The 26632-nt window shown below is 45.0% G+C and overlaps 1 protein-coding gene and 1 long non-coding RNA gene across 2 annotated transcripts in view; one reads left to right on the top strand and one right to left on the bottom strand.

Moving 5' to 3' along the window:
• Positions 1-26632, top strand: part of LOC114426772 (potassium voltage-gated channel subfamily D member 2-like) — a 117219-nt gene that overhangs the window by 21393 nt on the left and 69194 nt on the right. The gene's annotated exons all lie outside the window — the stretch shown is intronic.
• LOC114427078 (uncharacterized) lies at positions 24325-25666 on the bottom strand. Its single transcript, XR_003669425.1, has 4 exons — positions 25478-25666; positions 24771-24964; positions 24628-24696; positions 24325-24503 (listed from the first exon to the last, which is right to left on the bottom strand). It is a non-coding gene; the product is annotated as an uncharacterized LOC114427078 (long non-coding RNA).

Genomic DNA, 26632 nt, shown 5'->3' on the forward strand with positions numbered 1-26632 from the left:
TGTGTTTTCATAGGTTTTTTCTGCCTGCCCCCCTGGCCTGTTTTGAGTAGGGTCATGAAAATTGGCACACATGTGTATCACCCCAAGATGCACAAAAAAGTCTCTTGGACCCCCCCTCCAAACCCAACAGGAAGTCCGCCATTTTGAAATTTCTGTTAATTTTTGGCGATTTGTGACCCTGCTACAAAACTTTTCACGCCTCGCATACTTCATCCAATCAAGCTGAAAATCACTGTGTCCACTCAGGACACCATAGGGAATAGACGCATTCCAAAACTCTTACAAAAGTCTTACGGTGTGGTGGGGGCGTGGCCTCAAAGTTGACCATTCGCCATTACAAAGGAACTCCCTGTATTTTTTGCCCTAACGCGTAGCCCCGCTGGCCAGTTTGACACAGGATCATGAAAATTAGCACACATGTGTATCACCCCAAGACGCACAAAAAAGTCTCTTGGACCCCCCCTCCAAACCCAACAGGAAGTCCGCCATTTTGACTTTTGTGGCCATTTTTTGCCTATTTGTGACCCTGCTTCAAAACTTTTCACGCCTCACATACTTCATGCAATTGAGCTGAAATTCACTGTGTCCACTCAGGACACCATAGGGAATAGACGCATTCCAAAACTCTTTCAAAAGTATTAAGTGTGGTGGGGGAGTGGCCTCAAAGTTGACCATTCGCCATTACAAAGGAACTCGCTGTGTTTTATGCAGTACTACCCATATACTTTATGCAATGTGGACAAAATCTTACAGTACTGCTATGGACCCGAGTCTGAACAGATATATATGCTAATAGGATGATACGGTCATAGCGCCACCTACTGGTAGCAGGAAAGTTTGGTTGTAAACATGTGTTTGTTGTATATCTGTGGAAATGAGAGGAGGAGAGCATAGGACAGGAGAGTATAGGAGACGAGAGCATAGGAGAGAAGACTGCGATGACCCCGCGGATCGCAAGGTGCGCGAGGGCCCGCAATGCTGCTTGCAGCTTTAATTAGGGCCCGAGCACCGAATGGTGCAAGAGCCCTATTGAAACCCTTAGGATTATTATTTTTCATTTTTTTTTTTTTTCTTCCTTCCCCCCCTTAGATCGCATTTTTGGGGGCCTTAACATGCCCAAAAACTCACCAAACTTGGTAGAAAAATTCATTCGCCCGAAAAATTTTGAAATTTGCTGACTTTTGAAATGCACATATAAAATGGCTCTATAGCGCCCCCAACGCGTAGCCCCTCTGGCCGGTTTGACACAGGATTATGAAAATTGGCACACATATGTATCACCTCAAGACGCACAAAAAAGTCTCTTGGACCCCCCCTCCAAACCCAACAGGAAGTCCGCCATTTGAAGGTTTGTGGCCATTTTTGGCGATGTGTGACCCTGCTGCCAAACTTTTCACGCCTCGCATACTTCAACGGATTGAGCTGAAATTCGCCGTGTCCACTCAGGACACCATAGGGAATAGACGCATTCCAAAACTCTTACAAAAGTCTGACGGTGTGGCCGGGGCGTGGCCTCAAAGTTTGACCATTTCTGAGGACACAGAAAGTCTCTATAACTTCTTCGTTTTCTGTCCGATCTGTACGAAATGTCACATGTATGATCAGAGTCTGACCCTAAACACATCTATACAACAATATTGAGGCTTTGACAGAGCGCCACCTACTGGCTACACAAAATGTTGTGTTTTCATAGGTTTTTCTGCCTGCCCCCCTGGCCTGTTTTGAGTAGGGTCATGAAAATTGGCACACAGTGTGTATCACCCCAATGATGCACAAAAAAGTCTCTTGGACCCCCCCTCCAAACCCAACAGGAAGTCCGCCATTTTGAAATTTCTGTTAATTTTTGGCGATTTGTGACCCTGCTGCAAAACTTTTCACGCCTCGCATACTTCATCCAATCAAGCTGAAAATCACTGTGTCCACTCAGGACACCATAGGGAATAGACGCATTCCAAAACTCTTACAAAAGTCTGAAGGTGTGGTGGGGGCGTGGCCTCAAAGTTGACCATTCGCCATTACAAATGAACTCCCTGTATTTATTGCCCTAACGCGTAGCCCCGCTGGCCAGTTTGACACAGGATCATGAAAATTAGCACACATGTGTATCACCCCAAGACGCACAAAAAAGTCTCTTGGACCCCCCCTCCACACCCAACAGGAAGTCCGCCATTTTGACTTTTGTGGCCATTTTTTGCTTATTTGTGACCCTGCTACAAAACTTTTCACGCCTCGCATACTTCATGCAATTGAGCTGAAATTCACTGTGTCCACTCAGGACACCATAGGGAATAGACGCATTCCAAAACTCTTTCAAAAGCATTACCGTGTGGCGGGGGCGTGGCCTCAAAGTTGACCAGTCGCCATTACAAAGAAACTCGCTCTATTTTATGCAGTACTACCCATATACTTCATGCAATGTGGACAAAATCTTACAGTACTGCTGTGGACCCGAGTCTGAACAGATATATATGCTAATACGGATGATACTGGTCATAGCGCCACCTACTGGCAGTAGGAAAGTTTGTCTTTTAACGCATGTTTTTGTTCTACGTCTCTGGAAATGAGAAGACAGGAGAGCATAGGACAGGAGAGTATAGGAGAGGAAACTGCGATGGCCCCGCGGATCGCAAGGTGCGCGAGGGCCCGCAATGCTGCTTGCAGCTTTAATTTTTTTTTTTTTTTCCCCCTCCGAGATCGCATTTTTGGAGGCCTTAACATGCCCAAAAACTCACCAAACTTGGTAGAAAAATTCATTCGCCCGAAAAATTTTGAAATTTGCTGACTTTTGAAATGCACATATAAAAATGGCTCTATAGCGCCCCCAACGCGTAGCCCCTCTGGCCGGTTTGACACAGGATTATGAAAATTGGCACACATATGTATCACCTCAAGACGCACAAAAAAGTCTCTTGGACCCCCCCTCCAAACCCAACAGGAAGTCCGCCATTTGAAGGTTTGTGGCCATTTTTGGCGATGTGTGACCCTGCTGCCAAACTTTTCACGCCTCGCATACTTCAACGGATTGAGCTGAAATTCGCCGTGTCCACTCAGGACACCATAGGGAATAGACGCATTCCAAAACTCTTACAAAAGTCTGACGGTGTGGCCGGGGCGTGGCCTCAAAGTTTGACCATTTCTGAGGACACAGAAAGTCTCTATAACTTCTTCGTTTTCTGTCCGATCTGTACGAAATGTCACATGTATGATCAGAGTCTGACCCTAAACACATCTATACAACAATATTGAGGCTTTGACAGAGCGCCACCTACTGGCTACACAAAATGTTGTGTTTTCATAGGTTTTTCTGCCTGCCCCCCTGGCCTGTTTTGAGTAGGGTCATGAAAATTGGTACACATGTGTATCACCCCAAGATGCACAAAAAAGTCTCTTGGACCCCCCCTCCAAACCCAACAGGAAGTCCGCAATTTTGAAATTTCTGTTAATTTTTGGCGATTTGTGACCCTCCTACAAAACTTTTCACGCCTCGCATACTTCATCCAAATGAGCTAAAACTCACTGTGTCCACTCAGGACACCATAGGGAATAGACGCATTCAAAAACTCTTACAAAAGTCTGACGGTGTGGTGGGGGCGTGGCCTCAAAGTTGACCATTCGCCATTACAAAGGAACTCACTGTATTTATTGCCCTAATGCGTAGCCCCGCTGGCCAGTTTGACACAGGATCATGAGAATTAGCACACATGTGTATCACCCCAAGACGCACAAAAAAGTCTCTTGGACCCCCCCTCCAAACCCAACAGGAAGTCCGCCATTTTGACTTTTGTGGCCATTTTTTGCCTATTTGTGACCCTGCTTCAAAACTTTTCACGCCTCACATACTTCATGCAATTGAGCTGAAATTCACTGTGTCCACTCAGGACACCATAGGGAATAGACGCATTCCAAAACTCTTTCAAAAGTATTACCGTGTGGCGGGGGAGTGGCCTCAAAGTTGACCATTCGCCATTACAAAGGAACTCGCTGTGTTTTATGCAGTACTACCCATATACTTTATGCAATGTGGACAAAATCTTACAGTACTGCTATGGAGCCGAGTCTGAACAGATATATGCTAATAGGATGATACGGTCATAGCGCCACCTACTGGTAGCAGGAAAGTTTGGTTGTAAACATGTGTTTGTTGTATATCTGTGGAAATGAGAGGAGGAGAGCATAGGACAGGAGAGTATAGGAGACGAGAGCATAGGAGAGAAGACTGCGATGACCCCGCGGATCGCAAGGTGCGCGAGGGCCCGCAATGCTGCTTGCAGCTTTAATTTTTTTTTTTTTTTTTTTTTTTTTTTTTTCCCCCTCCGAGATCGCATTTTTGGAGGCCTTAACATGCCCAAAAACTCACCAAACTTGGTAGAAAAATTCATTCGCCCGAAAAATTTTGAAATTTGCTGACTTTTGAAATGCACATATAAAAATGGCTCTATAGCGCCCCCAACGCGTAGCCCCTCTGGCCGGTTTGACACAGGATTATGAAAATTGGCACACATATGTATCACCTCAAGACGCACAAAAAAGTCTCTTGGACCCCCCCTCCAAACCCAACAGGAAGTCCGCCATTTGAAGGTTTGTGGCCATTTTTGGCGATGTGTGACCCTGCTGCCAAACTTTTCACGCCTCGCATACTTCATCGGATTGAGCTGAAATTCGCCGTGTCCACTCAGGACACCATAGGGAATAGACGCATTCCAAAACTCTTACAAAAGTCTGACGGTGTGGCCAGGGGCGTGGCCTCAAAGTTTGACCATTTCTGAGGACACAGAAAGTCTCTATAACTTCTTCGTTTTCTGTCCGATCTGTACGAAATGTCACATGTATGATCAGAGTCTGACCCTAAACACATCTATACAACAATATTGAGGCTTTGACAGAGCGCCACCTACTGGCTACACAAAATGTTGTGTTTTCATAGGTTTTTCTGCCTGCCCCCCTGGCCTGTTTTGAGTAGGGTCATGAAAATTGGCACACATGTGTATCACCCCAAGATGCACAAAAAAGTCTCTTGGACCCCCCCTCCAAACCCAACAGGAAGTCCGCGATTTTGAAATTTCTGTTAATTTTTGGCGATTTGTGACCCTGCTACAAAACTTTTCACGCCTCGCATACTTCATCCAATCAAGCTGAAAATCACTGTGTCCACTCAGGACACCATAGGGAATAGACGCATTCCAAAACTCTTACAAAAGTCTTACGGTGTGGTGGGGGCGTGGCCTCAAAGTTGACCATTCGCCATTACAAAAGAACTCCCTGTATTTTTTGCCCTAACGCGTAGCCCCACTGGCCAGTTTGACACAGGATCATGAAAATTGGCACACATGTGTATCACCCCAAGACGCACAAAAAAGTCTCTTGGACCCCCCCTCCAAACCCAACAGGAAGTCCGCCATTTTGACTTTTGTGGCCATCTTTTGCCTATTTTTGACCCTGCTTCAAAACTTTTCACGCCTCACATACTTCATGCAATTGAGCTGAAATTCACTGTGTCTACTCAGGACACCATAGGGAATAGATGCATTCCAAAACTCTTTCAAAAGTATTACCGTGTGGCGGGGGAGTGGCCTCAAAGTTGACCGTTCGCCATTACAAAGGAACTCGCTGTGTTTTATGCAGTACTACCCATATACTTTATGCAATGTGGACAAAATCTTACAGTACTGCTATGGACCCGAGTCTGAACAGATATATATGCTAATAGGATGATACGGTCATAGCGCCACCTACTGGTAGCAGGAAAGTTTGGTTGTAAACATGTGTTCGTTGTATCTCTGTGGAAATAAGAGGAGAGCATAGGACAGGAGAGTATAGGAGACAAGAGCATAGGAGAGAAGACTGCGATGACCCCGCGGATCGCAAGGTGCGCGAGGGCCCGCAATGCTGCTTGCAGCTTTAATTTTTAGGGCCCGAGCACCGAATGGTGCAAGAGCCCTATTGAAACCCTTAGGATCATTATTAGGGCCCGAGCACCGAATGGTGCAAGAGCCCTATTGAAACCCTTAGGATTATTATTTTTTTTTTTTTTTTTTTTTTTTTTTTTTCCCCTCCGAGATCGCATTTTTGGAGGCCTTAACATGCCCAAAAACTCACCAAACTTGGTAGAAAAATTCATTCGCCCGAAAAATTTTGAAATTTGCTGACTTTTGAAATGCACATATAAAAATGGCTCTATAGCGCCCCCAACGCGTAGCCCCTCTGGCCGGTTTGACACAGGATTATGAAAATTGGCACACATATGTATCACCTCAAGACGCACAAAAAAGTCTCTTGGACCCCCCCTCCAAACCCAACAGGAAGTCCGCCATTTGAAGGTTTGTGGCCATTTTTGGCGATGTGTGACCCTGCTGCCAAACTTTTCACGCCTCGCATACTTCAACGGATTGAGCTGAAATTCGCCGTGTCCACTCAGGACACCATAGGGAATAGACGCATTCCAAAACTCTTACAAAAGTCTGACGGTGTGGCCGGGGCGTGGCCTCAAAGTTTGACCATTTCTGAGGACACAGAAAGTCTCTATAACTTCTTCGTTTTCTGTCCGATCTGTACGAAATGTCACATGTATGATCAGAGTCTGACCCTAAACACATCTATACAACAATATTGAGGCTTTGACAGAGCGCCACCTACTGGCTACACAAAATGTTGTGTTTTCATAGGTTTTTCTGCCTTGCCCCTGTGGCCTGTTTTGAGTAGGGTCACGAAAATTGGCACACATGTTTATCACCCCAAGATGCACAAAAAAGTCTCTTGGACCCCCCCTCCAAACCCAACAGGAAGTCCGCCATTTTGAAATTTCTGTTAATTTTTGGCGATTTGTGACCCTGCTGCAAAACTTTTCACGCCTCGCATACTTCATCCAATCAAGCTGAAAATCACTGTGTCCACTCAGGACACGATACAGAATAGACGCATTCCAAAACTCTTACAAAAGTCTGACGGTGTGGCGGGGGCGTGGCCTCAAAGTTGACCATTCGCCATTACAAAGGAACTCACTGTATTTATTGCCCTAATGCGTAGCCCCGCTGGCCAGTTTGACACAGGATCATGAGAATTAGCACACATGTGTATCACCCCAAGACGCACAAAAAAGTCTCTTGGACCCCCCCTCCAAACCGAACAGGAAGTCCGCCATTTTGACTTTTGTGGCCATTTTTTGCCTATTTGTGACCCTGCTTCAAAACTTTTCACGCCTCGCATACTTCATGCAATTGAGCTGAAATTCACTGTGTCTACTCAGGACACCATAGGGAATAGACGCATTCCAAAACTCTTTTAAAAGTATTACCGTGTGGCGGGGGAGTGGCCTCAAAGTTGACCGTTCGCCATTACAAAGGAACTTGCTGTGTTTTATGCAGTACTACCCATATACTTTATGCAATGTGGACAAAAACTTACAGTACTGCTATGGACCCGAGTCTGAACAGATATATCTGCTAATAGGATGATACGGTCATAGCGCCACCTACTGGTAGCAGGAAAGTTTGGTTGTAAACATGTGTTCGTTGTATATCTGTGGAAATAAGAGGAGGAGAGCATAGGACAGGAGAGTATAGGAGACGAGAGCATAGGAGAGAAGACAGCGATGGCCCTGCGGATCGCAAGGTGCGCGAGGGCCCGCAATGCTGCTTGCAGCTTTAATTTTTTTTTTTCCCCCTCCGAGATCGCATTTTTGGAGCCCTTAACATGCCCAAAAACTCACCAAACTTGGTAGAAAAATTCATTCGCCCGAAAAATTTTGAAATTTGCTGACTTTTGAAATGCACATATAAAAATGGCTCTATAGCGCCCCCAACGCGTAGCCCCTCTGGCCGGTTTGACACAGGATTATGAAAATTGGCACACATATGTATCACCTCAAGACGCACAAAAAAGTCTCTTGGACCCCCCCTCCAAACCCAACAGGAAGTCCGCCATTTGAAGGTTTGTGGCCATTTTTGGCGATGTGTGACCCTGCTGCCAAACTTTTCACGCCTCGCATACTTCAACGGATTGAGCTGAAATTCGCCGTGTCCACTCAGGACACCATAGGGAATAGACGCATTCCAAAACTCTTACAAAAGTCTGACGGTGTGGCCGGGGCGTGGCCTCAAAGTTTGACCATTTCTGAGGACACAGAAAGTCTCTATAACTTCTTCGTTTTCTGTCCGATCTGTACGAAATGTCACATGTATGATCAGAGTCTGACCCTAAACACATCTATACAACAATATTGAGGCTTTGACAGAGCGCCACCTACTGGCTACACAAAATGTTGTGTTTTCATAGGTTTTTCTGCCTGCCCCCCTGGCCTGTTTTGAGTAGGGGCATGAAAATTGGTACACATGTGTATCACCCCAAGATGCACAAAAAAGTCTCTTGGACCCCCCCTCCAAACCCAACAGGAAGTCCGCAATTTTGAAATTTCTGTTAATTTTTGGCGATTTGTGACCCTCCTACAAAACTTTTCATGCCTCGCATACTTCATCCAAATGAGCTAAAACTCACTGTGTCCACTCAGGACACCATAGGGAATAGACGCATTCAAAAACTCTTACAAAAGTCTGACGGTGTGGCGGGGGCGTGGCCTCAAAGTTGACCATTCGCCATTACAAAGGAACTCACTGTATTTATTGCCCTAATGCGTAGCCCCGCTGGCCAGTTTGACACAGGATCATGAGAATTAGCACACATGTGTATCACCCCAAGACGCACAAAAAAGTCTCTTGGACCCCCCCTCCAAACCCAACAGGAAGTCCGCCATTTTGAAATTTCTGTTAATTTTTGGCGATTTGTGACCCTGCTACAAAACTTTTCACGCCTCGCATACTTCATCCAATCAAGCTGAAAATCACTGTGTCCACTCAGGACACGATACAGAATAGACGCATTCCAAAACTCTTACAAAAGTCTGACGGTGTGGCGGGGGCGTGGCCTCAAAGTTGACCATTCGCCATTACAAAGGAACTCCCTGTATTTTTTGCCCTAACGCGTAGCCCCGCTGGCCAGTTTGACACAGGATCATGAAAATTTGCACACATGTGTATCACCCCAAGACGCACAAAAAAGTCTCTTGGACCCCCCCTCCAAACCCAACAGGAAGTCCGCCATTTTGACTCTTGTGGCCATTTTTTGACTATTTGTGACCCTGCTTCTAAACTTTTCACGCCTCGCATACTTCATGCAATTGAGCTGAAATTCACTGTGTCCACTCAGGACACCATAGGGAATAGACGCATTACAAAACTCTTTCAAAAGTATTACCGTGTGGCGGGGGAGTGGCCTCAAAGTTGACCGTTCGCCATTACAAAGGAACTCGCTGTGTTTTATGCAGTACTAATCATATACTTTATGCAATGTGGACAAAATCTTACAGTACTGCTATGGACCCGAGTCTGAACAGATATATATGCTAATGGGATGATACGGTCATAGCGCCATCTACTGCTAACAGGAAAGTTTGGTTGTAAACATGTGTTCGTTGTATATCTGTGGAAATGAGAGGAGGAGAGCATAGGACAGGAGAGTATAGGAGACGAGAGCATAGGAGAGAAGACTGCGATGATCCTGCGGATAGCAAGGTGCGCGAGGGCCCACAATGCTGCTTGCAGCTTTAATTTTTTTTTTTTTTTTTTTTTTTTTTTTTTCCCCTCCGAGATCGCATTTTTGGAGGCCTTAACATGCCCAAAAACTCACCAAACTTGGTAGAAAAATTCATTCGCCCGAAAAATTTTGAAATTTGCTGACTTTTGAAATGCACATATAAAAATGGCTCTATAGCGCCCCCAACGCGTAGCCCCTCTGGCCGGTTTGACACAGGATTATGAAAATTGGCACACATATGTATCACCTCAAGACGCACAAAAAAGTCTCTTGGACCCCCCCTCCAAACCCAATAGGAAGTCCGCCATTTGAAGGTTTGTGGCCATTTTTGGCGATGTGTGACCCTGCTGCCAAACTTTTCACGCCTCGCATACTTCAACGGATTGAGCTGAAATTCGCCGTGTCCACTCAGGACACCATAGGGAATAGACGCATTCCAAAACTCTTACAAAAGTCTGACGGTGTGGCCGGGGCGTGGCCTCAAAGTTTGACCATTTCTGAGGACACAGAAAGTCTCTATAACTTCTTCGTTTTCTGTCCGATCTGTACGAAATGTCACATGTATGATCAGAGTCTGACCCTAAACACATCTATACAACAATATTGAGGCTTTGACAGAGCGCCACCTACTGGCTACACAAAATGTTGTGTTTTCATAGGTTTTTCTGCCTGCCCCCCTGGCCTGTTTTGAGTAGGGGCATGAAAATTGGTACACATGTGTATCACCCCAAGATGCACAAAAAAGTCTCTTGGACCCCCCCTCCAAACCCAACAGGAAGTCCGCCATTTTGAAATTTCTGTTAATTTTTGGCGATTTGTGACCCTCCTACAAAACTTTTCATGCCTCGCATACTTTATCCAAATGAGCTAAAACTCACTGTGTCCACTCAGGACACCATAGGGAATAGACGCATTCCAAAACTCTTACAAAAGTCTGAAGGTGTGGCGGGGGCGTGGCCTCAAAGTTGACCATTCGCCATTACAAAGGAACTCACTGTATTTATTGCCCTAATGCGTAGCCCCGCTGGCCAGTTTGACACAGGATCATGAGAATTAGCACACATGTGTATCACCCCAAGACGCACAAAAAAGTCTCTTGGACCCCCCCTCCAAACCCAACAGGAAGTCTACCATTTTGACTTTTTTTTGTAATTTTTACCGTTTTCTGACCCTGCTATAAAACTTTTCATGCCTCGCATACTTCATGCAATTCAGCTGAAATTCACTGTGTCCACTCAGGACACCATAGGGAATAGACGCATTCCAAAACTCTTTCAAAAGTATTACCGTGTGGTGGGGGAGTGGCCTCAAAGTTGACCATTCGCCATTACAAAGGAACTCGCTGTGTTTTATGCAGTACTACCCATATACTTTATGCAATGTGGACAAAGTCTTACAGTACTGCCATGGAGCCGAGTCTAAACAGATATATATGCTAATAGGATGATACGGTCATAGCGCCACCTACTGGTAGCAGGAAAGTTTGGTTGTAAACATGTGTTTGTTGTATATCTGTGGAAATGAGAGGAGGAGAGAATAGCACAGGAGAGTATAGGAGACGAGAGCATAGGAGAGAAGACTGCGATGACCCCGCGGATCGCAAGGTGCGCGAGGGCCCGCAATGCTGCTTGCAGCTTTAATTAGGGCCCGAGCACCGAATGGTGCAAGAGCCCTATTGAAACCCTTAGGATTATTATTAGGGCCCGAGCACCGAATGGTGCAAGAGCCCTATTGAAACCCTTAGGATTATTATTAGGGCCCGAGCACCGAATGGTGCAAGAGCCCTATTGAAACCCTTAGGATTATTATTTTTTTTCTTTCCCCCCCTTTGATCGCCTTTTTGGGGGCCTTAACATGCCCAAAAACTCACCAAACTTGGTAGAAAAATTCATTCGCCCGAAAAATTTTGAAATTTGCTGACTTTTGAAATGCACATATAAAAATGGCTCTATAGCGCCCCCAACGTGTAGCCCCTCTGGCCGGTTTGACACAGGATTATGAAAATTGGCACACACATGTATCACCTCAAGACGCACAAAAAAGTCTCTTGGACCCCCCCTCCGAACCCAACAGGAAGTCCGCCATTTGAAGGTTTGTGGCCATTTTTGGCGATGTGTGACCCTGCTGCCAAACTTTTCACGCCTCGCATACTTCATCGGATTGAGCTGAAATTCGCCGTGTCCACTCAGGACACCATAGGGAATAGACGCATTCCAAAACTCTTACAAAAGTCTGACGGTGTGGCCGGGGCGTGGCCTCAAAGTTTGACCATTTCTGAGGACACAGAAAGTCTCTATAACTTCTTCGTTTTCTTTCCGATCTGTACGAAATGTCACATGTATGATCAGAGTCTGACCCTAAACACATCTATACAACAATATTGAGGCTTTGACAGATCGCCACCTAATGGCTACACAAAATGTTGTGTTTTCATAGGTTTTTCTGCCTGCCCCTGTGGCCTGTTTTGAGTAGGGTCACCAACATTGGCACACATGTTTATCACCCCAAGATGCACAAAAAAGTCTCTTGGACCCCCCCTCCAAACCCAACAGGAAGTCCGCCATTTTTAAATTTCTGTTAATTTTTGGCGATTTGTGACCCTGCTGCAAAACTTTTCACACCTCGCATACTTCATCCAATCAAGCTGAAAATCACTGTGTCCACTCAGGACACCATAGGGAATAGACGCATTCCAAAACTCTTACAAAAGTCTGACGGTGGGGTGGGGGCGTGGCCTCAAAGTTGACCATTCGCCATTACAAAGGAACTCCATGTATTTTTTGCCCTAACGCATAGCCCCGCTGGCCAGTTTGACACAGGATCATGAAAATTAGCACACATGTGTATCACCCCAAGACGCACAAAAAAGTCTCTTGGACCCCCCCTCCAAACCCAACAGGAAGTCCGCCATTTTGACTTTTGTGGCCACTTTTTGCCTATTTGTGACCCTGCTTCAAAACTTTTCACGCCTCACATACTTCATGCAATTGAGCTGAAATTCACTGTGTCCACTCAGGACACCATAGGGAATAGACGCATTCCAAAACTCTTTCAAAAGTATTAACGTGTGGCGGGGGAGTGGCCTCAAAGTTGACCATTCGCCATTACAAAGGAACTCGCTGTGTTTTATGCAGTGCCACCCATATACTTTATGCAATGTGGCCAAAATCTTACAGTACTGCTATGGACCCAAGTCTGAACAGTTATATATGCTAATAGGATGATACGGTCATAGCGCCACCTACTGCTAACAGGAAAGATTGGTTGTAAACATGTGTTCGTTGTATATTTGTGGAAATGAGAGGAGGAGAGCATAGGACAGGAGAGTATAGGAGACGAGAGCATAGGAGAGAAGACTGCGATGACCCCGCGGATCGCAAGGTGCGCGAGGGCCCGCAATGCTGCTTGCAGCTTTAATTTTTTTTTTTTTTTTTCCCCCTCCGAGATCGCATTTTTGGAGGCCTTAACATGCCCAAAAACTCACCAAACTTGGTAGAAAAATTCATTCGCCCGAAAAATTTTGAAATTTGCTGACTTTTGAAATGCACATATAAAAATGGCTCTATAGCGCCCCCAACGCGTAGCCCCTCTGGCTGGTTGGACACAGGATTATGAAAATTGGCACACATATGTATCACCTCAAGACGCACAAAAAAGTCTCTTGGACCCCCCCTCCAAACCCAACAGGAAGTCCGCCATTTGAAGGTTTGTGGCCATTTTTGGCGATGTGTGACCCTGCTGCCAAACTTTTCACGCCTCGCATACTTCAACGGATTGAGCTGAAATTCGCCGTGTCCACTCAGGACACCATAGGGAATAGACGCATTCCAAAACTCTTACAAAAGTCTGACGGTGTGGCCGGGGCGTGGCCTCAAAGTTTGACCATTTCTGAGGACACAGAAAGTCTCTATAACTTCTTCGTTTTCTGTCCGATCTGTACGAAATGTCACATGTATGATCAGAGTCTGACCCTAAACACATCTATACAACAATATTGAGGCTTTGACAGAGCGCCACCTACTGGCTACACAAAATGTTGTGTTTTCATAGGTTTTTCTGCCTGCCCCCCTGGCCTGTTTTGAGTAGGGGCATGAAAATTGGTACACATGTGTATCACCCCAAGATGCACAAAAAAGTCTCTTGGACCCCCCCTCCAAACCCAACAGGAAGTCCGCAATTTTGAAATTTCTGTTAATTTTTGGCGATTTGTGACCCTCCTACAAAACTTTTCATGCCTCGCATACTTCATCCAAATGAGCTAAAACTCACTGTGTCCACTCAGGACACCATAGGGAATAGACGCATTCAAAAACTCTTACAAAAGTCTGACGGTGTGGCGGGGGCGTGGCCTCAAAGTTGACCATTCGCCATTACAAAGGAACTCACTGTATTTATTGCCCTAACGCGTAGCCCCGCTGGCCAGTTTGACACAGGATCATGAAAATTTGCACACATGTGTATCACCCCAAGACGCACAAAAAAGTCTCTTGGACCCCCCCCTCCAAACCCAACAGGAAGTCCGCCATTTTGACTTTTGTGGCCATTTTTTGCCTATTTTTGCCCCTGCTTCAAAACTTTTCACGCCTCACATACTTCATGCAATTGAGCTGAAATTCACTGTGTCCACTCAGGACACCACAGGGAATAGACGCATTCCAAAACTCTTACAAAAGTCTTACGGTGTGGTGGGGGCGTGGCCTCAAATTTGACCATTCGCCATTACAAAAGAACTCCCTGTATTTTTTGCCCTAATGTGTAGCCCCGCTGGCCAGTTTGACACAGGTTCATGAAAATTAGAACACGTGTATCACCCCAAGACGCACAAAAAAGTCTCTTGGACCCCGCCTCCAAACCCAACAGGAAGTCCGCCATTTTGACTGTTGTGGCCATTTTTTGCCTATTTTTGACCCTGCTTCAAAACTTTTCACGCCTCACATACTTCATGCAATTGAGCTGAAATTCACTGTGTCCACTCAGGACACCATAGGGAATAGATGCATTCCAAAACTCTTTCAAAAGTATTACCGTGTGGCGGGGGAGTGGCCTCAAAGTTGACCGTTCGCCATTACAAAGGAACTCGCTGTGTTTTATGCAGTACTACCCATATACTTTATGCAATGTGGACAAAATCTTACAGTACTGCTATGGACCCGAGTCTGAACAGATATATATGCTAATAGGATGATACGGTCATAGCGCCACCTACTGGTAGCAGGAAAGTTTGGTTGTAAACATGTGTTCGTTGTATCTCTGTGGAAATAAGAGGAGAGCATAGGACAGGAGAGTATAGGAGACGAGAGCATAGGAGAGAAGACAGCGATGGCCCCGTGGATCGCAAGGTGCGCGAGGGCCCGCAATGCTGCTTGCAGCTTTAATTAGGGCCCGAGCACCGAATGGTGCAAGAGCCCTATTGAAACCCTTAGGATTATTATTTTTCCTTCCCCCCCTTAGATCGCATTTTTGGGGGCCTTAACATGCCCAAAAACTCACCAAACTTGGTAGAAAAATTCATTCGCCCGAAAAATTTTGAAATTTGCTGACTTTTGAAACGCACATAGGAAAATGGCTCTATAGCGCCCCCAACGTGAAGCCCCTCTGGCCGGTTTGACACAGGATAATGAAAATTGGCACACATATGTATCACCTCAAGACGCACAAAAAAGTCTCTTGGACCCCCCCTCCAAACCCAACAGGAAGTCCGCCATTTGAAGGTTTGTGGCCATTTTTGGCGATGTGTGACCCTGCTGCCAAACTTTTCACGCCTCGCATATTTCATCAGATTGAGCTGAAAGTCACCGTGTCCACTCAGGACACCATAGGGAATAGACGCATTCCAAAACTCTTACAAAAGTCTGACGGTGTGGCCGGGGCGTGGCCTCAAAGTTTGACCATTTCAGAGGAAACAGGAAGTCGCTATAACTTCTTCGTTTTCTGTCCGATCTGTACCAAATGTCACATGTATGATCAGAGTCTGACCCTAAACACATCTATACAACAATATTGAGGCTTTGACAGAGCGCCACCTACTGGCTACACAAAATGTTGTGTTTTCATAGGTTTTTCTGCCTGCCCCTGTGGCCTGTTTTGAGTAGGGTCATGAAAATTGGCACACGTGTGTATCACCCCAAGATGCACAAAAAAGTCTCTTGGACCCCCCCTCCAAACCCAACAGGAAGTCCGCCATTTTGAAATTTCTGTTAATTTTTGGCGATTTGTGACCCTGCTGCAAAACTTTTCACGCCTCGCATACTTCATCCAAATGAGCTAAAACTCACTGTGTCCACTCAGGACACCATAGGGAATAAGCGCATTCCAAAACTCTTACAAAAGTATTACCGTGTGGTGGGGGAGTGGCCTCAAAGTTGACCATTCGCCATTACAAAGGAACTCGCTGTGTTTTATGCAGTACTACCCATATACTTTATGCAATGTGGACAAAATCTTACAGTACTGCCATGGAGCCGAGTCTAAACAGATATATATGCTAATAGGATGATACGGTCATAGCGCCACCTACTGGTAGCAGGAAAGTTTGGTTGTAAACATGTGTTTGTTGTATATCTGTGGAAATGAGAGGAGGAGAGCATAGCACAGGAGAGTATAGGAGACGAGAGCATAGGAGAGAAGACTGCGATGACCCCGCGAATCGCAAGGTGCGCGAGGGCCCGCAATGCTGCTTGCAGCTTTAATTTGTTTTATTCCTGCTCTGTCATTGTGTGGTGGGTTGTTAACTGGCCTGGGGGATGCATAGCTCATAGTATACCCATAGTTAGCAGATAGTAATAGGTAATAGGTAACCTGGGGTGCTGTATCACAGCAAAGGTACATAGGAAGCGCTACATGTGTCTGTCAGGGCCGGCTCAGCTTTCCTCCTCTCTGCATGATTGCTGAGCGACCTGATCTCAGGTCAGATGACCTCGGCCAGATCAGGTGGCTGCGCAGGTCACCTGTCTGCACCTGCTGGACACATGACCTGTGACCCCGCCCTGAGTCACACCTGCATGCATGGCAGAGAGCCGCACAGTGAGCCAGCGTGAGCCTGTAGCCACACGTGCAGCAACAGGACTGAAACTTTAGCGCCCTGCTGTCGTAGCTCAGACTGCCGGCGGCGGCTTTCTGCAGCCTCACACCGTCCTGTTAGCTCTTTCTGCTGGAAACTTTTCAGAGCCGCCAGTCAGCTGGCTGTCACTAAACCATGCTGTTTACAGAAACCATGTTTGATACTGTCAGTGTGGCCAGTTCTGTTTGATAGAAGAGATTAAGAGGAGGGACGTCGTGCTCTGTTTTACAGCTCCTTCATGTTCAGACTGAAGCCCCGTTTGCTTCTCTGAGATACAATCAGCTGCAGTTTCTCCCACAGGACCCAAAATCCCACAAAAACTCAATGAAGGGTTTAAGAGCAACTCTGATTGATGTGGAAGAACATAAACAAGTTCTTTATGGTGTTTTTCTCATTAGAACAGAACTCCCTCCACACACACACACACACAATGTAAATTCATTATCAGCTCTGCATCATAAACCTGTTTCACTCTGCAGTTATTTCTTTGTTTCACCATCAGACAGATAATCTGTGTGTGTGTGTGTCGGATCTCTGTGAAGGTTTCAGTATTTGATTTGATGTTTGTTTCTGACTATTGATCCTCAATATTGCTGGGTCTGAGCCATGTTTGTGTCTGAATCCTCACTTTAGATGCTTCCGCGTTATGAACACAGTGAATAATCCTCTAAGAGCTTATTGTTCATGTTGAATTGTGTCAAAGGCAAAAGGCGTCAGAACATCAGCAGGCGTTCCTCTGACACTTGGGCCAGCTCAGGCCGCAGGTACATTGGTTGCTGTGGTGATGGCAGGGAGCTGGCCAGCCGATTGGCCCTGATAAAAGATGATTTTATGATACTACGTGTCAGTGTATGTGTTTGCAGCGTCACTTAGTGTTAGAAGAAAACTATGTTAGATTCAGTGGAAATGTACTGACCACCCCCATGTATGCTTCCCCATTTATGCTTTATTACCCTATTTGGTGTTTTCGTTTTTTTTTTGCTATACTTATCTCAGGAAACATGCTTACAGATGTCTACCCATATGATATCCACACTGTGTATAAATATAGGAAGCAACCCCGGAAAAGTCTGAACTGTCTGCACTCCGGTGAGGCACTTCTCCTTGGCCAAGTTGCGTAAACCTGTCTCTGTCTCCGAGTCTGTTTGCAGCCCGAACTAGGGGGAACGATTTTTCCCCCAACATTTATTGGTTCTTCGAGCCGGATCCTGAAAACTTGTCTTTGTCGTCGTGGGAAACCAACACTGAAACTGCGCGCAACTGCGGCTAACTTCCACGATAGGTGGATGTCCCAAAGACCTGAACCGCGTCGTTCGGCATCAGGCCAGTGGTTAAACCGGTCCACGGCGGTGAAGTCCAGTTGACGGATCAACAAACTCAAACGGGCCAAAAACAGATAAGGTAAGACAGACACAGTAGTGTATGCCACACACAGTGTGATGAAAGAAAAGAGTCTGAGTGGTACAGTAAAGGCGTTTCTACGATGATAGGAAACCGGCCTACTGTACGATTTTTTGTTTTATCCTATCTGACACACGTACCAGTGTGGCTCGTAACCGGCTGGGTTTCATCCGTTAAATACCAACACCGCGACATCTTAGATGTTGTAGAAGGCCGTGTTGGTGGCCCACGAATACCACTAATACTGGAGACTGTCACGAAGGACTAGTAACAAAAATAACAATGGGAAAAACTCAGAGTAAACCATCAGTGTCGACGGGCGATGAAAAATTTATGGAGCAGTGTAAGCCTGGCTTTCCAGAAAAATTTGTGACGACTGATATCCTGGAATTGCAAACAAAACCCAAATTGGACATAATCAAAAAGAAAAAACAGAAGGATAAGGATAAGTTGAAATTACAGGTTCAGAAAGGTGATGAATGGTTGACTCAGAGTAAGATGCGGGATGTAAGGCGAAAGCAGAAAATAGGCAGAACGTTTTAGCAAGTATGGTAGATGCAGATGAGGAGACTCAGGGCGCTAAGAAGAAAAATGTCAAAACCAAAGGAAAAGACGAACAGGTAGAAAAGCCAGGTCCATCCACGCCACAAACATTCTTAAAAAAATTGGACAGCAAATAAATCCTCAAAAGGGAAAAAACTGGTTAGTCCACTTAATCATACAAACACAAGACCAAGGCGGAGTAAGAGAGAAAAAAAGAAGAAAACACTGTACCCAACCGACGGCTTAGTAGCCGCAGCCCGTAAATTCCACCCTAGTAATGGGAATTGGGAAGACAGTGACACTGACTCAGACCAGACCGACGATGACTGCTTAGACATGAATTCACAGTTGAACTGTCCCATGGTGGAAGTAGCTAATCCACATGGAAATGATGAGAATCCAACAGTCTTGGTGTTTAGGCCATGGACACAAGGCGACATGCGTAAAGCGTGTGAAGGGGTGCCTCCAATTCAGGAGGGCTACCAGGCATGGCAGGAGGCTGTGGAAGGCCTCAGAATGAGTTTCCATCTGAATGGACTGGAAATGTACAGATTTTAGGATTAATTTTGGGTAGTCAATATTGTCGCGTTAGAGGTAATTTTAATGGCGGTAACGCTCAAGGACAATGCCTTGAGCAAGGCAGTGTTGCTGTGTCCCTGACTAACCAATTGAATCCTCTATATCAGTGGTCCTCAACCACCGGGCCGGGGACCGGTACCGGTCCGTGGGTCATTTGGTACCGGGCCACACAGAAAGACTGAGCAAAACATATATTATTCATTATCTGAGTCTGACACACCAAGTCCGCTCTGAGTGATATGTGGCGACAGACTCGCAAATGAGGCAACGAAGCCTTCAAAACTGCGAGACTGAGCACCCTGCATTAAAAGACAAGCCATGGAGTTTTTTGAAAGAAGAAAACATGAACAAGAAGGACAGAAGCAATTAATGATGGCCAAAACAAAATTACGGAGTGGACTGGACATAAGAAACACACTTCGGGTGTCATTGTCTCCCATTATCCCCTGATGGGACCGCCTCATTGCTGAGAAAGCTTAAAGGCTCCCACTAATTAAGCATAAGAGTAAGTTGTCTGTTTATGCACTTTGTTTTTTTGTTTTTTTTTTTCTGTGCCGGTCCGTGAAAGTATTGTTTTACATGATACCGGTCCATGGTGCAAAAAAGTTTGGGGACCGCTGCTCTATATGATAGATATGACTCTCGTACAAAGAGGAAATTGCAACCAAATTACAGATACTAAACAAAAAGATGATGAGACACCATGTCAGTTCATGGATCGCTTTCTCCCCATTTTTACACGGCATTCCAATTTGACTGTAGAAATTAATCCAGACTGCTTTTCAACAACAGCTAAAGAGACAGTATATTTGAAATCTCTAACCGCCCATAAGGCAATATGTGGAAAAGTACTGGGTACTTCAAAATACTGGCACTGCAGAAGAGGCCAAACAATGGGCCACACATGCACATGAACATTATCAGAAGAAGTGGTATTTTCCACTTTGACACAGACGATTGCTCTTGCCCGCTTTCAACCGAGGCCGATTCTAGGCAGGGGCAAGAGGGGGCAGTGCCCCCTCAAATAAATTTCTTGCCCCCTCAAATGAAATTTTTAGACGTTGAGAAAGCACATGTAATATACTCACAAATTTAATATATTACGCATTGAAAAAATTATCATTGGTAGCGGAAAAATCTGTCAAGAAGGGGCACTTTTTATTAGCGTGTCTGTCTGTCCGCTGTGTGTATTCACAGGCTGCAGTGCACACACACCCTGAGTAAACATCCAATCAGCATCCGTATGCAAATGAGTCAGCATGTAGTCTAACGGTGTAGTGACAGGTTTCAGTGTGGTTACGGAGAGGAAAGACATTGAAGAAGCTGCACACACGCATCTCGGGGAGTGTGAATACTCCACGCCGAAATGAACTTTGTTCTTGTTCTTGCCACCTCGGGAGCGAGGAGAAAGTTCTTTGTTCTCGTGGAGCATGCTCCCAGCTCTACAACAAGCACAGAGACGTGTCCACGTCCGCTGAATGTGACAGACTGAAGACAAATGACCGCTGTCTGACAGAGCCCTGTGTGAAGCCCCGCCTCAGACTGTAGTTCTACACTGTTCTGTTTCAGATCACCACTGCAGTTTCTACAAAGCCAGCTTACTTAATTTCCACTCCAGCCCTAGCAGGACACAGACACTGCAATGCATCCATTTTATGTGAAAGTTTTTGCAAAGGGAAATAGGAGACTGTGGTTGTAAAGTGGACAGGAGTAGAGTGCTTTAAAAAATACAAATAAAACAAACAAATAATAAAAAAGAGAAAACATTACATCTGCTGTGCTTTATATATTTTAGTTTTGTAAACTTAAACTTACCTTAGATTACATGTTTTTGAGAACGAGACCATCCAGATAAATGTTATGTTGTTGATGAATAAAATCTGGATTAAGGATATTTTATTTATTCAATGTTTATGTTTCAGGTTTCCCCTGAGGGATCGCCACCTTATAGTGGTCAGGGGGATTGCATGCCTCAGTGACCTTCAGAGCTATACCAGCAGAAGCTTAGTCTTCAGGTGGGACTCACAAGTTGGACAGGTCTGAAGATAAAAGCCTGACAAAGTGCAATCCACTTTTCCAGGCTGGCTTTGGACACAGCTAACAACCCAATTCAGCAAGGAACATATTGTCACTATAAGACCAGAGGAAAAAAGTGCTTTAACATGAAGTGTACACATGATGCCCCCTTCACATTTCTGACTGCCCCCTCATACATGCCTGTCTAGAAACGGCCCTGCTTTCAACCACAACCAAGAGGTCGTGGCCGGGGCAGAGGAAGAGGAAGTAACAGAGGTGGTTTCGGTTTTTGACCGACCAGACCACAACCTGGAGATGACACATGCTGGTACTGTCACAAAAAAGGCCACTTCTCACATGACTGCAAAAACAGGAAGCGTGATGAGAGTGAAAAACAGGAAGCGTGACTAGCACCAGACACCCCGCCACCCACAGAAGGGGAAGAACGTGTGTTTAACATACAGCAACTGGTGGCTGACTGTGATGACTCACACACCCCTTATAGGGAAATTAAAATTGGTGGACAAAATTACACATGTTTATGTGACTCTGGAGCAGATCGTACTGTAGTGACTGAACCACCACCTCGGTATAAAGCATCAAAAAAGTTTCTGTTTATAAAATCAGCTACAGGACACTTAACTAGACAAGCAGTGTCCCAACCATTAGACATTGAGGACATTGAGACAGGAAAAACCACCACAGGTACCATTATTGTTGATCGAAGTTGTCCAGTGAACCTATTAGGAAGAGATGTGATGCACAAATTAAACATCTGCATCATATCCACACCACTTGGCATGAAAGCAGAAATTTTTCCTGAAACCAATCAAAATGCAGTAATGGCCACCGGCGCTCCACATTACTATTGGGCATTGGACTTAGATTGACCTCATGTAGGAGATGAACTACTTAAAAAAGCGGCAATAGCTCATCCAGGAAAACAGATCCCATCAACAATGATGCACTGCACTATGTATTACAAGAATACACCTGGACCAGATCAAGACTATGGTTCACAATTCTCAAAATTGCAGACTGCACCACAAAGAGTGTATTTGCAGCATTTGTATGTGGCACCACAAGGTGAAGCCGTTGTAACTGTTAAACTGAGTGAACAACAGTACAAACTGTTCAGAGGTTATCAACCACGTGTATCTGTCATCCAACCTGTCACATCACAATGGAAAGATCTGGGACTACTAGCCCAGAGAGCTGTAAGATTGCTCTATCACTCCAAGGACGCACAGTGTTGGGAGAAGGCCGATAATGGCACCCAATGCCTGCATCTAGGTTGGACTGTAAGAGTCACACCCAGAACACGGCTGGATGACTGACAAAAATATGTTTTTCTGACTTCACTTCCGGAAGAATTGGCAGATATACCGGAAGGATTGTGGTCCACAGGACCTACAGATGTAGGATTGATTAAATCAGCAAACCCAGTAGTGTGTGACACTACGTCAAAAGTATGACCGGCAAAGGTCCACGTTTAGGCCTGTTAAATTCTACAAACTGTACTGCTATTCAGACAGTAAAGAAGGGTACTTTCAAACCAGTGTCTAGGGCTGACATCTGGTGGTGGTGTGAAAAAAAACAAATCTATGACAGATTGCCACATAATGTCACTGGTGTTTGTGCTTTAATAACTTTGCTCTTACCAACCCAGGTTATTCCAACCACAGCCATAGAAATCCATCACCGATTGGGAAACACTCTTCTAGCCCACTGGCAGCGAAGAAAGAGATCCCAAGAATGGCAAAAACAAAGTGACCCCACATACATTGATGCCATAGGAGTACCCCGTGGCGTGCCAGATGAGTATAAATTAGTTGACCAAGTAGCAGCAGGATTTGAATCATCTCTCTGCTGGTGGTGCACTATTAATAAGAATGTTGACAGAATTAACTATGTGCATTACAATGTCCAGAGACTAGGAAATTGGACTCGGAATTCGAGGATGGATTTGAAGCAGTACATGGCCAGTTAGCGGCCACTTCTCTCATGGCTTTCCAGAACCGCATGGCTTTAGACATGTTACTTGCAAAAGAAGGTGTGCGCGCCATTTTTGGAGAACAATGCTGTTATCTTCATTCCTAACAACACAGCCTCTGACGGAAGCCTCACTCAAGCCATAGAAGGCCTCCGCAGTTTAAATAGTAAAATGGAGCACTCAGGTGTAAACACCTCAATGTGGGATTCATGGATGGATGTTTTTGGAAAGTATAAAACATTGGTGTCCTCTATTCTATTGTCTCTGGCAGTTCTTACTTCTATTCTAACTCTATGCGGATGTTGTTGTATCCCGAGCCCTGATTGTTCGCCTTATCAACAATGCAGTCTCTCCAGTAGAACAGCTACTACTGGCTGTTTAATGCCCGCTATGCACGCAGGAACGTGACGTCATTTCCGCTGAAAGGTCGGGATGCATGCAAACATCCGGTAACTGTTGAATGCGCGCTGGACTGCACACACTATGCTAGCTTATCTTTTTTCATCACTGCTCGTCAATCTTCGCTGCAAACTTTTGTGTTTTTTTGTTACTATGCGTCTAACTCTAGCCACCTCTACATATAAATATGACATGTAAACGCACAAAATTATCCTTTCAAAAACGTGAGGACAGCAGCTCTAGCCACCACTGTTGTGTGCCTTTCTGCACAGCATCAGCTAGGTGTAATTCGTACCTGAGTTTCCACACTTTCCCGAAAGATGAAGAGTTACAGAGACGGTGGGTAATTAACATCAGGAGAGACCGTTTCATAGTCACTAGTAGTTCCCGAGTGTGTTCACGACACTTTCTTCCTGGTGATCTGATCGAGTCTCCCACTCCGGCTGGAAGACGACGACTGCGGTCTGGAGCCGTGCCTGTACTGTTTCATATTCAGCACAGTGATACCCCTTGCACTTACAGGTAGCATTAACCAACTTTTTACTGTTGCCTGTCTTTTGGTGAACTATCAAAATGGTCCCTTGGTGAAAGCCTGGGCAAGAAATGGCTAATCTAAACATTAAAAAAAGAAACAGTATGTAATGATTTTCTTACTTTCATTTGCAAAAAATACAATGAATACAAATGAAATGAAATACAAAGAATACAATGTACAATAACAATACAATTAACAAAATAAATGACTATATTTTAAAATGCTTGATTTCATGTTTTTATTATTGTGTTGAATTCACTTATGCATGGCTTGTCAGCTGAGATGTTCATTTGGCAGATTAGTGGAAGAGACTCCGCCTTCATTCCAGCATAGGCAGGTCCAGGGTAGAGGGAACTGGGAGCTCACCGCTGTAGGCCTTGTAAAGTGCAGCTCTGAAATAACAGGTAGTCAACATTATTTGTGTACACAGACATTTAACAGCAACAGCAAAAAGGAATAATATCAATCAACAATCAATAGCAAACACACTGTTAAATTAAATTTGCATCTACATACCTAACTCCACTGGCTGAAGTAGCACCTGGTTTGGGCTTTATAACAACCATGGCATCCTGGTTTCACCCCCTGTTTATTGAAACAGTGGTAGGAAAGTGACTGGTAAGTGTGACACAAGCATTAGATACTTAAATGATACAAACCATTGTTCGCGGTTTATGCCACTTCTGTTCCGTCTCTGTGCATGAAAGGACTGGAGGGACAACAGACATGCCACATTCAGAATAGTGAGCTGTCTGGAAAAGCAATGCAACCAAGTGGTTCCAGATCCACAACCCGCTACACAAGTGCAGTAGCTGGAAATCAGCACATCTGGCTGTGAATCACGTAATGTCATCTGAAACGCACAGAGGCAAAAATACAATGTTCAAAACTAAATCAATAACCGCAATAGGAGCAAACCTCTCCTGTCAGGTTGTTAGTGGTGTAAGCCACTCATATCCTGTCACATGTAACATTAGTGCTGTTCTGCATCACCCGCCTACTGGCATACTTGGCTATACTGTCTCATTCTTGTGCAGTATTGCACATGAACCAAGTAATGCAATAGTTCTAATGAACAAGCTTTCTTTGAACTTAATTTTAACTCCAGTTAAAATGCACATTTGAGTGGTGTCATGTTCTGCATTAATGAAACAAGACTACAAATAATGCATTACAACCTGTACCAGCTAAACTTTGAAATTGTTCTTATAAACTGTCACAACACTGGTCTTGTCTCTAACAATAACTTCCGAGGCAATTCTAGTAACATGATTAAAATGAAGCAGGACGGATCATGACAAAAAAACACCAGTCACATCACTAGGCTAGTAGCGCAGGCTAGCTAGAGCTAGCGTTGACAACTTACCTTCGAAATTGCAGAGATACGAGGACGCATAGAACTTGAAACCCTTTTCAAGCTTACTCTGTGGCGTTGTACTCGATGTTCTTACAATACGACGTACATCGTTAACAGAAAACTTTGGTAACTCCAAAAGGCCCCGAGTGAACTTACACTCTGCCATGTTCCTGGCACGTCTGCACAGTCCGACCGGAAATACCGTTCCATCCTTACATCAATCCCGGAAATGATGGCTGCATAGAGCCCATTGCATCCCCTACTAGAACATGAAGATCCTGTGACAGAAGAAGAAAACAATGAGGTGTAAAAACTTGTTTTGTCTTTTTAGTGACAACAGTACAGCCTGATGGTGACCGTAGCACATGGTGCTAGGTCGGAGGGGGAATTTTGCCTTATGCAAAGGAGGTTTTCGCCCCACCTGTCTGTTTCATTAACACCTGATTATGACTACTGCTTATCTATGTTGACACTTGACTAAATGATGTGGCTACTGAAAATGGAAACAAAGTAGTAGTTTACTGATGATTGTTAAAGTGCTCTGAAAAGCAGCTCATGTAAATAATGATCTATTCATGTGTAACTAAGTTACAGCAGGAGGGAAATGTTAGAAGAAAACTATGTTAGATTCAGTGGAAATGTACTGACCACCCCCATTTATGCTTCCCCATTTATGCTTCATTACCCTATTTGGTGTTTTCGTTTTTTCTGCTATACTTATCTCAGGAAACATGCTTACAGATGTCTACACCCATATGATATCCACACTGTGTATAAATAAAGGAAGCAACCCCGGAAAAGTCAGAAATGTCTGCACTCCGGTGAGGCACTTCTCCTTGGCCAAGTTGCGTAAACCTGTCTCTGTCTCCGAGTCTGTTTGCAGCCCGAACTAGGGGGAACGATTTTTCCCCCAACACTTAGTCAGAAGCAGGGTTGGTTAGATCCACACGTTATTCATTCATCAGCTGTGAAGCTGCTTCCATCAGATACAAACTAATGAAGCATCAACAATCCCTCGACGCTCTAAATGATGTTCAGTTTTCTGTTGGAGAGAAATGAACCTGCAGGACGTCCCTCAGAGGGTTTCTGTCCTTGTGAGAATGTCCCTGCGCTCCGAGCTCAGGTGACTTTACATGGTTTTAGACTAAATGTTGGAAAAGGTTT

Source organism: Parambassis ranga, chromosome 2 (genome assembly GCF_900634625.1).
Source record: "Parambassis ranga chromosome 2, fParRan2.1, whole genome shotgun sequence".
NCBI lineage: Eukaryota > Metazoa > Chordata > Actinopteri > Ambassidae > Parambassis > Parambassis ranga.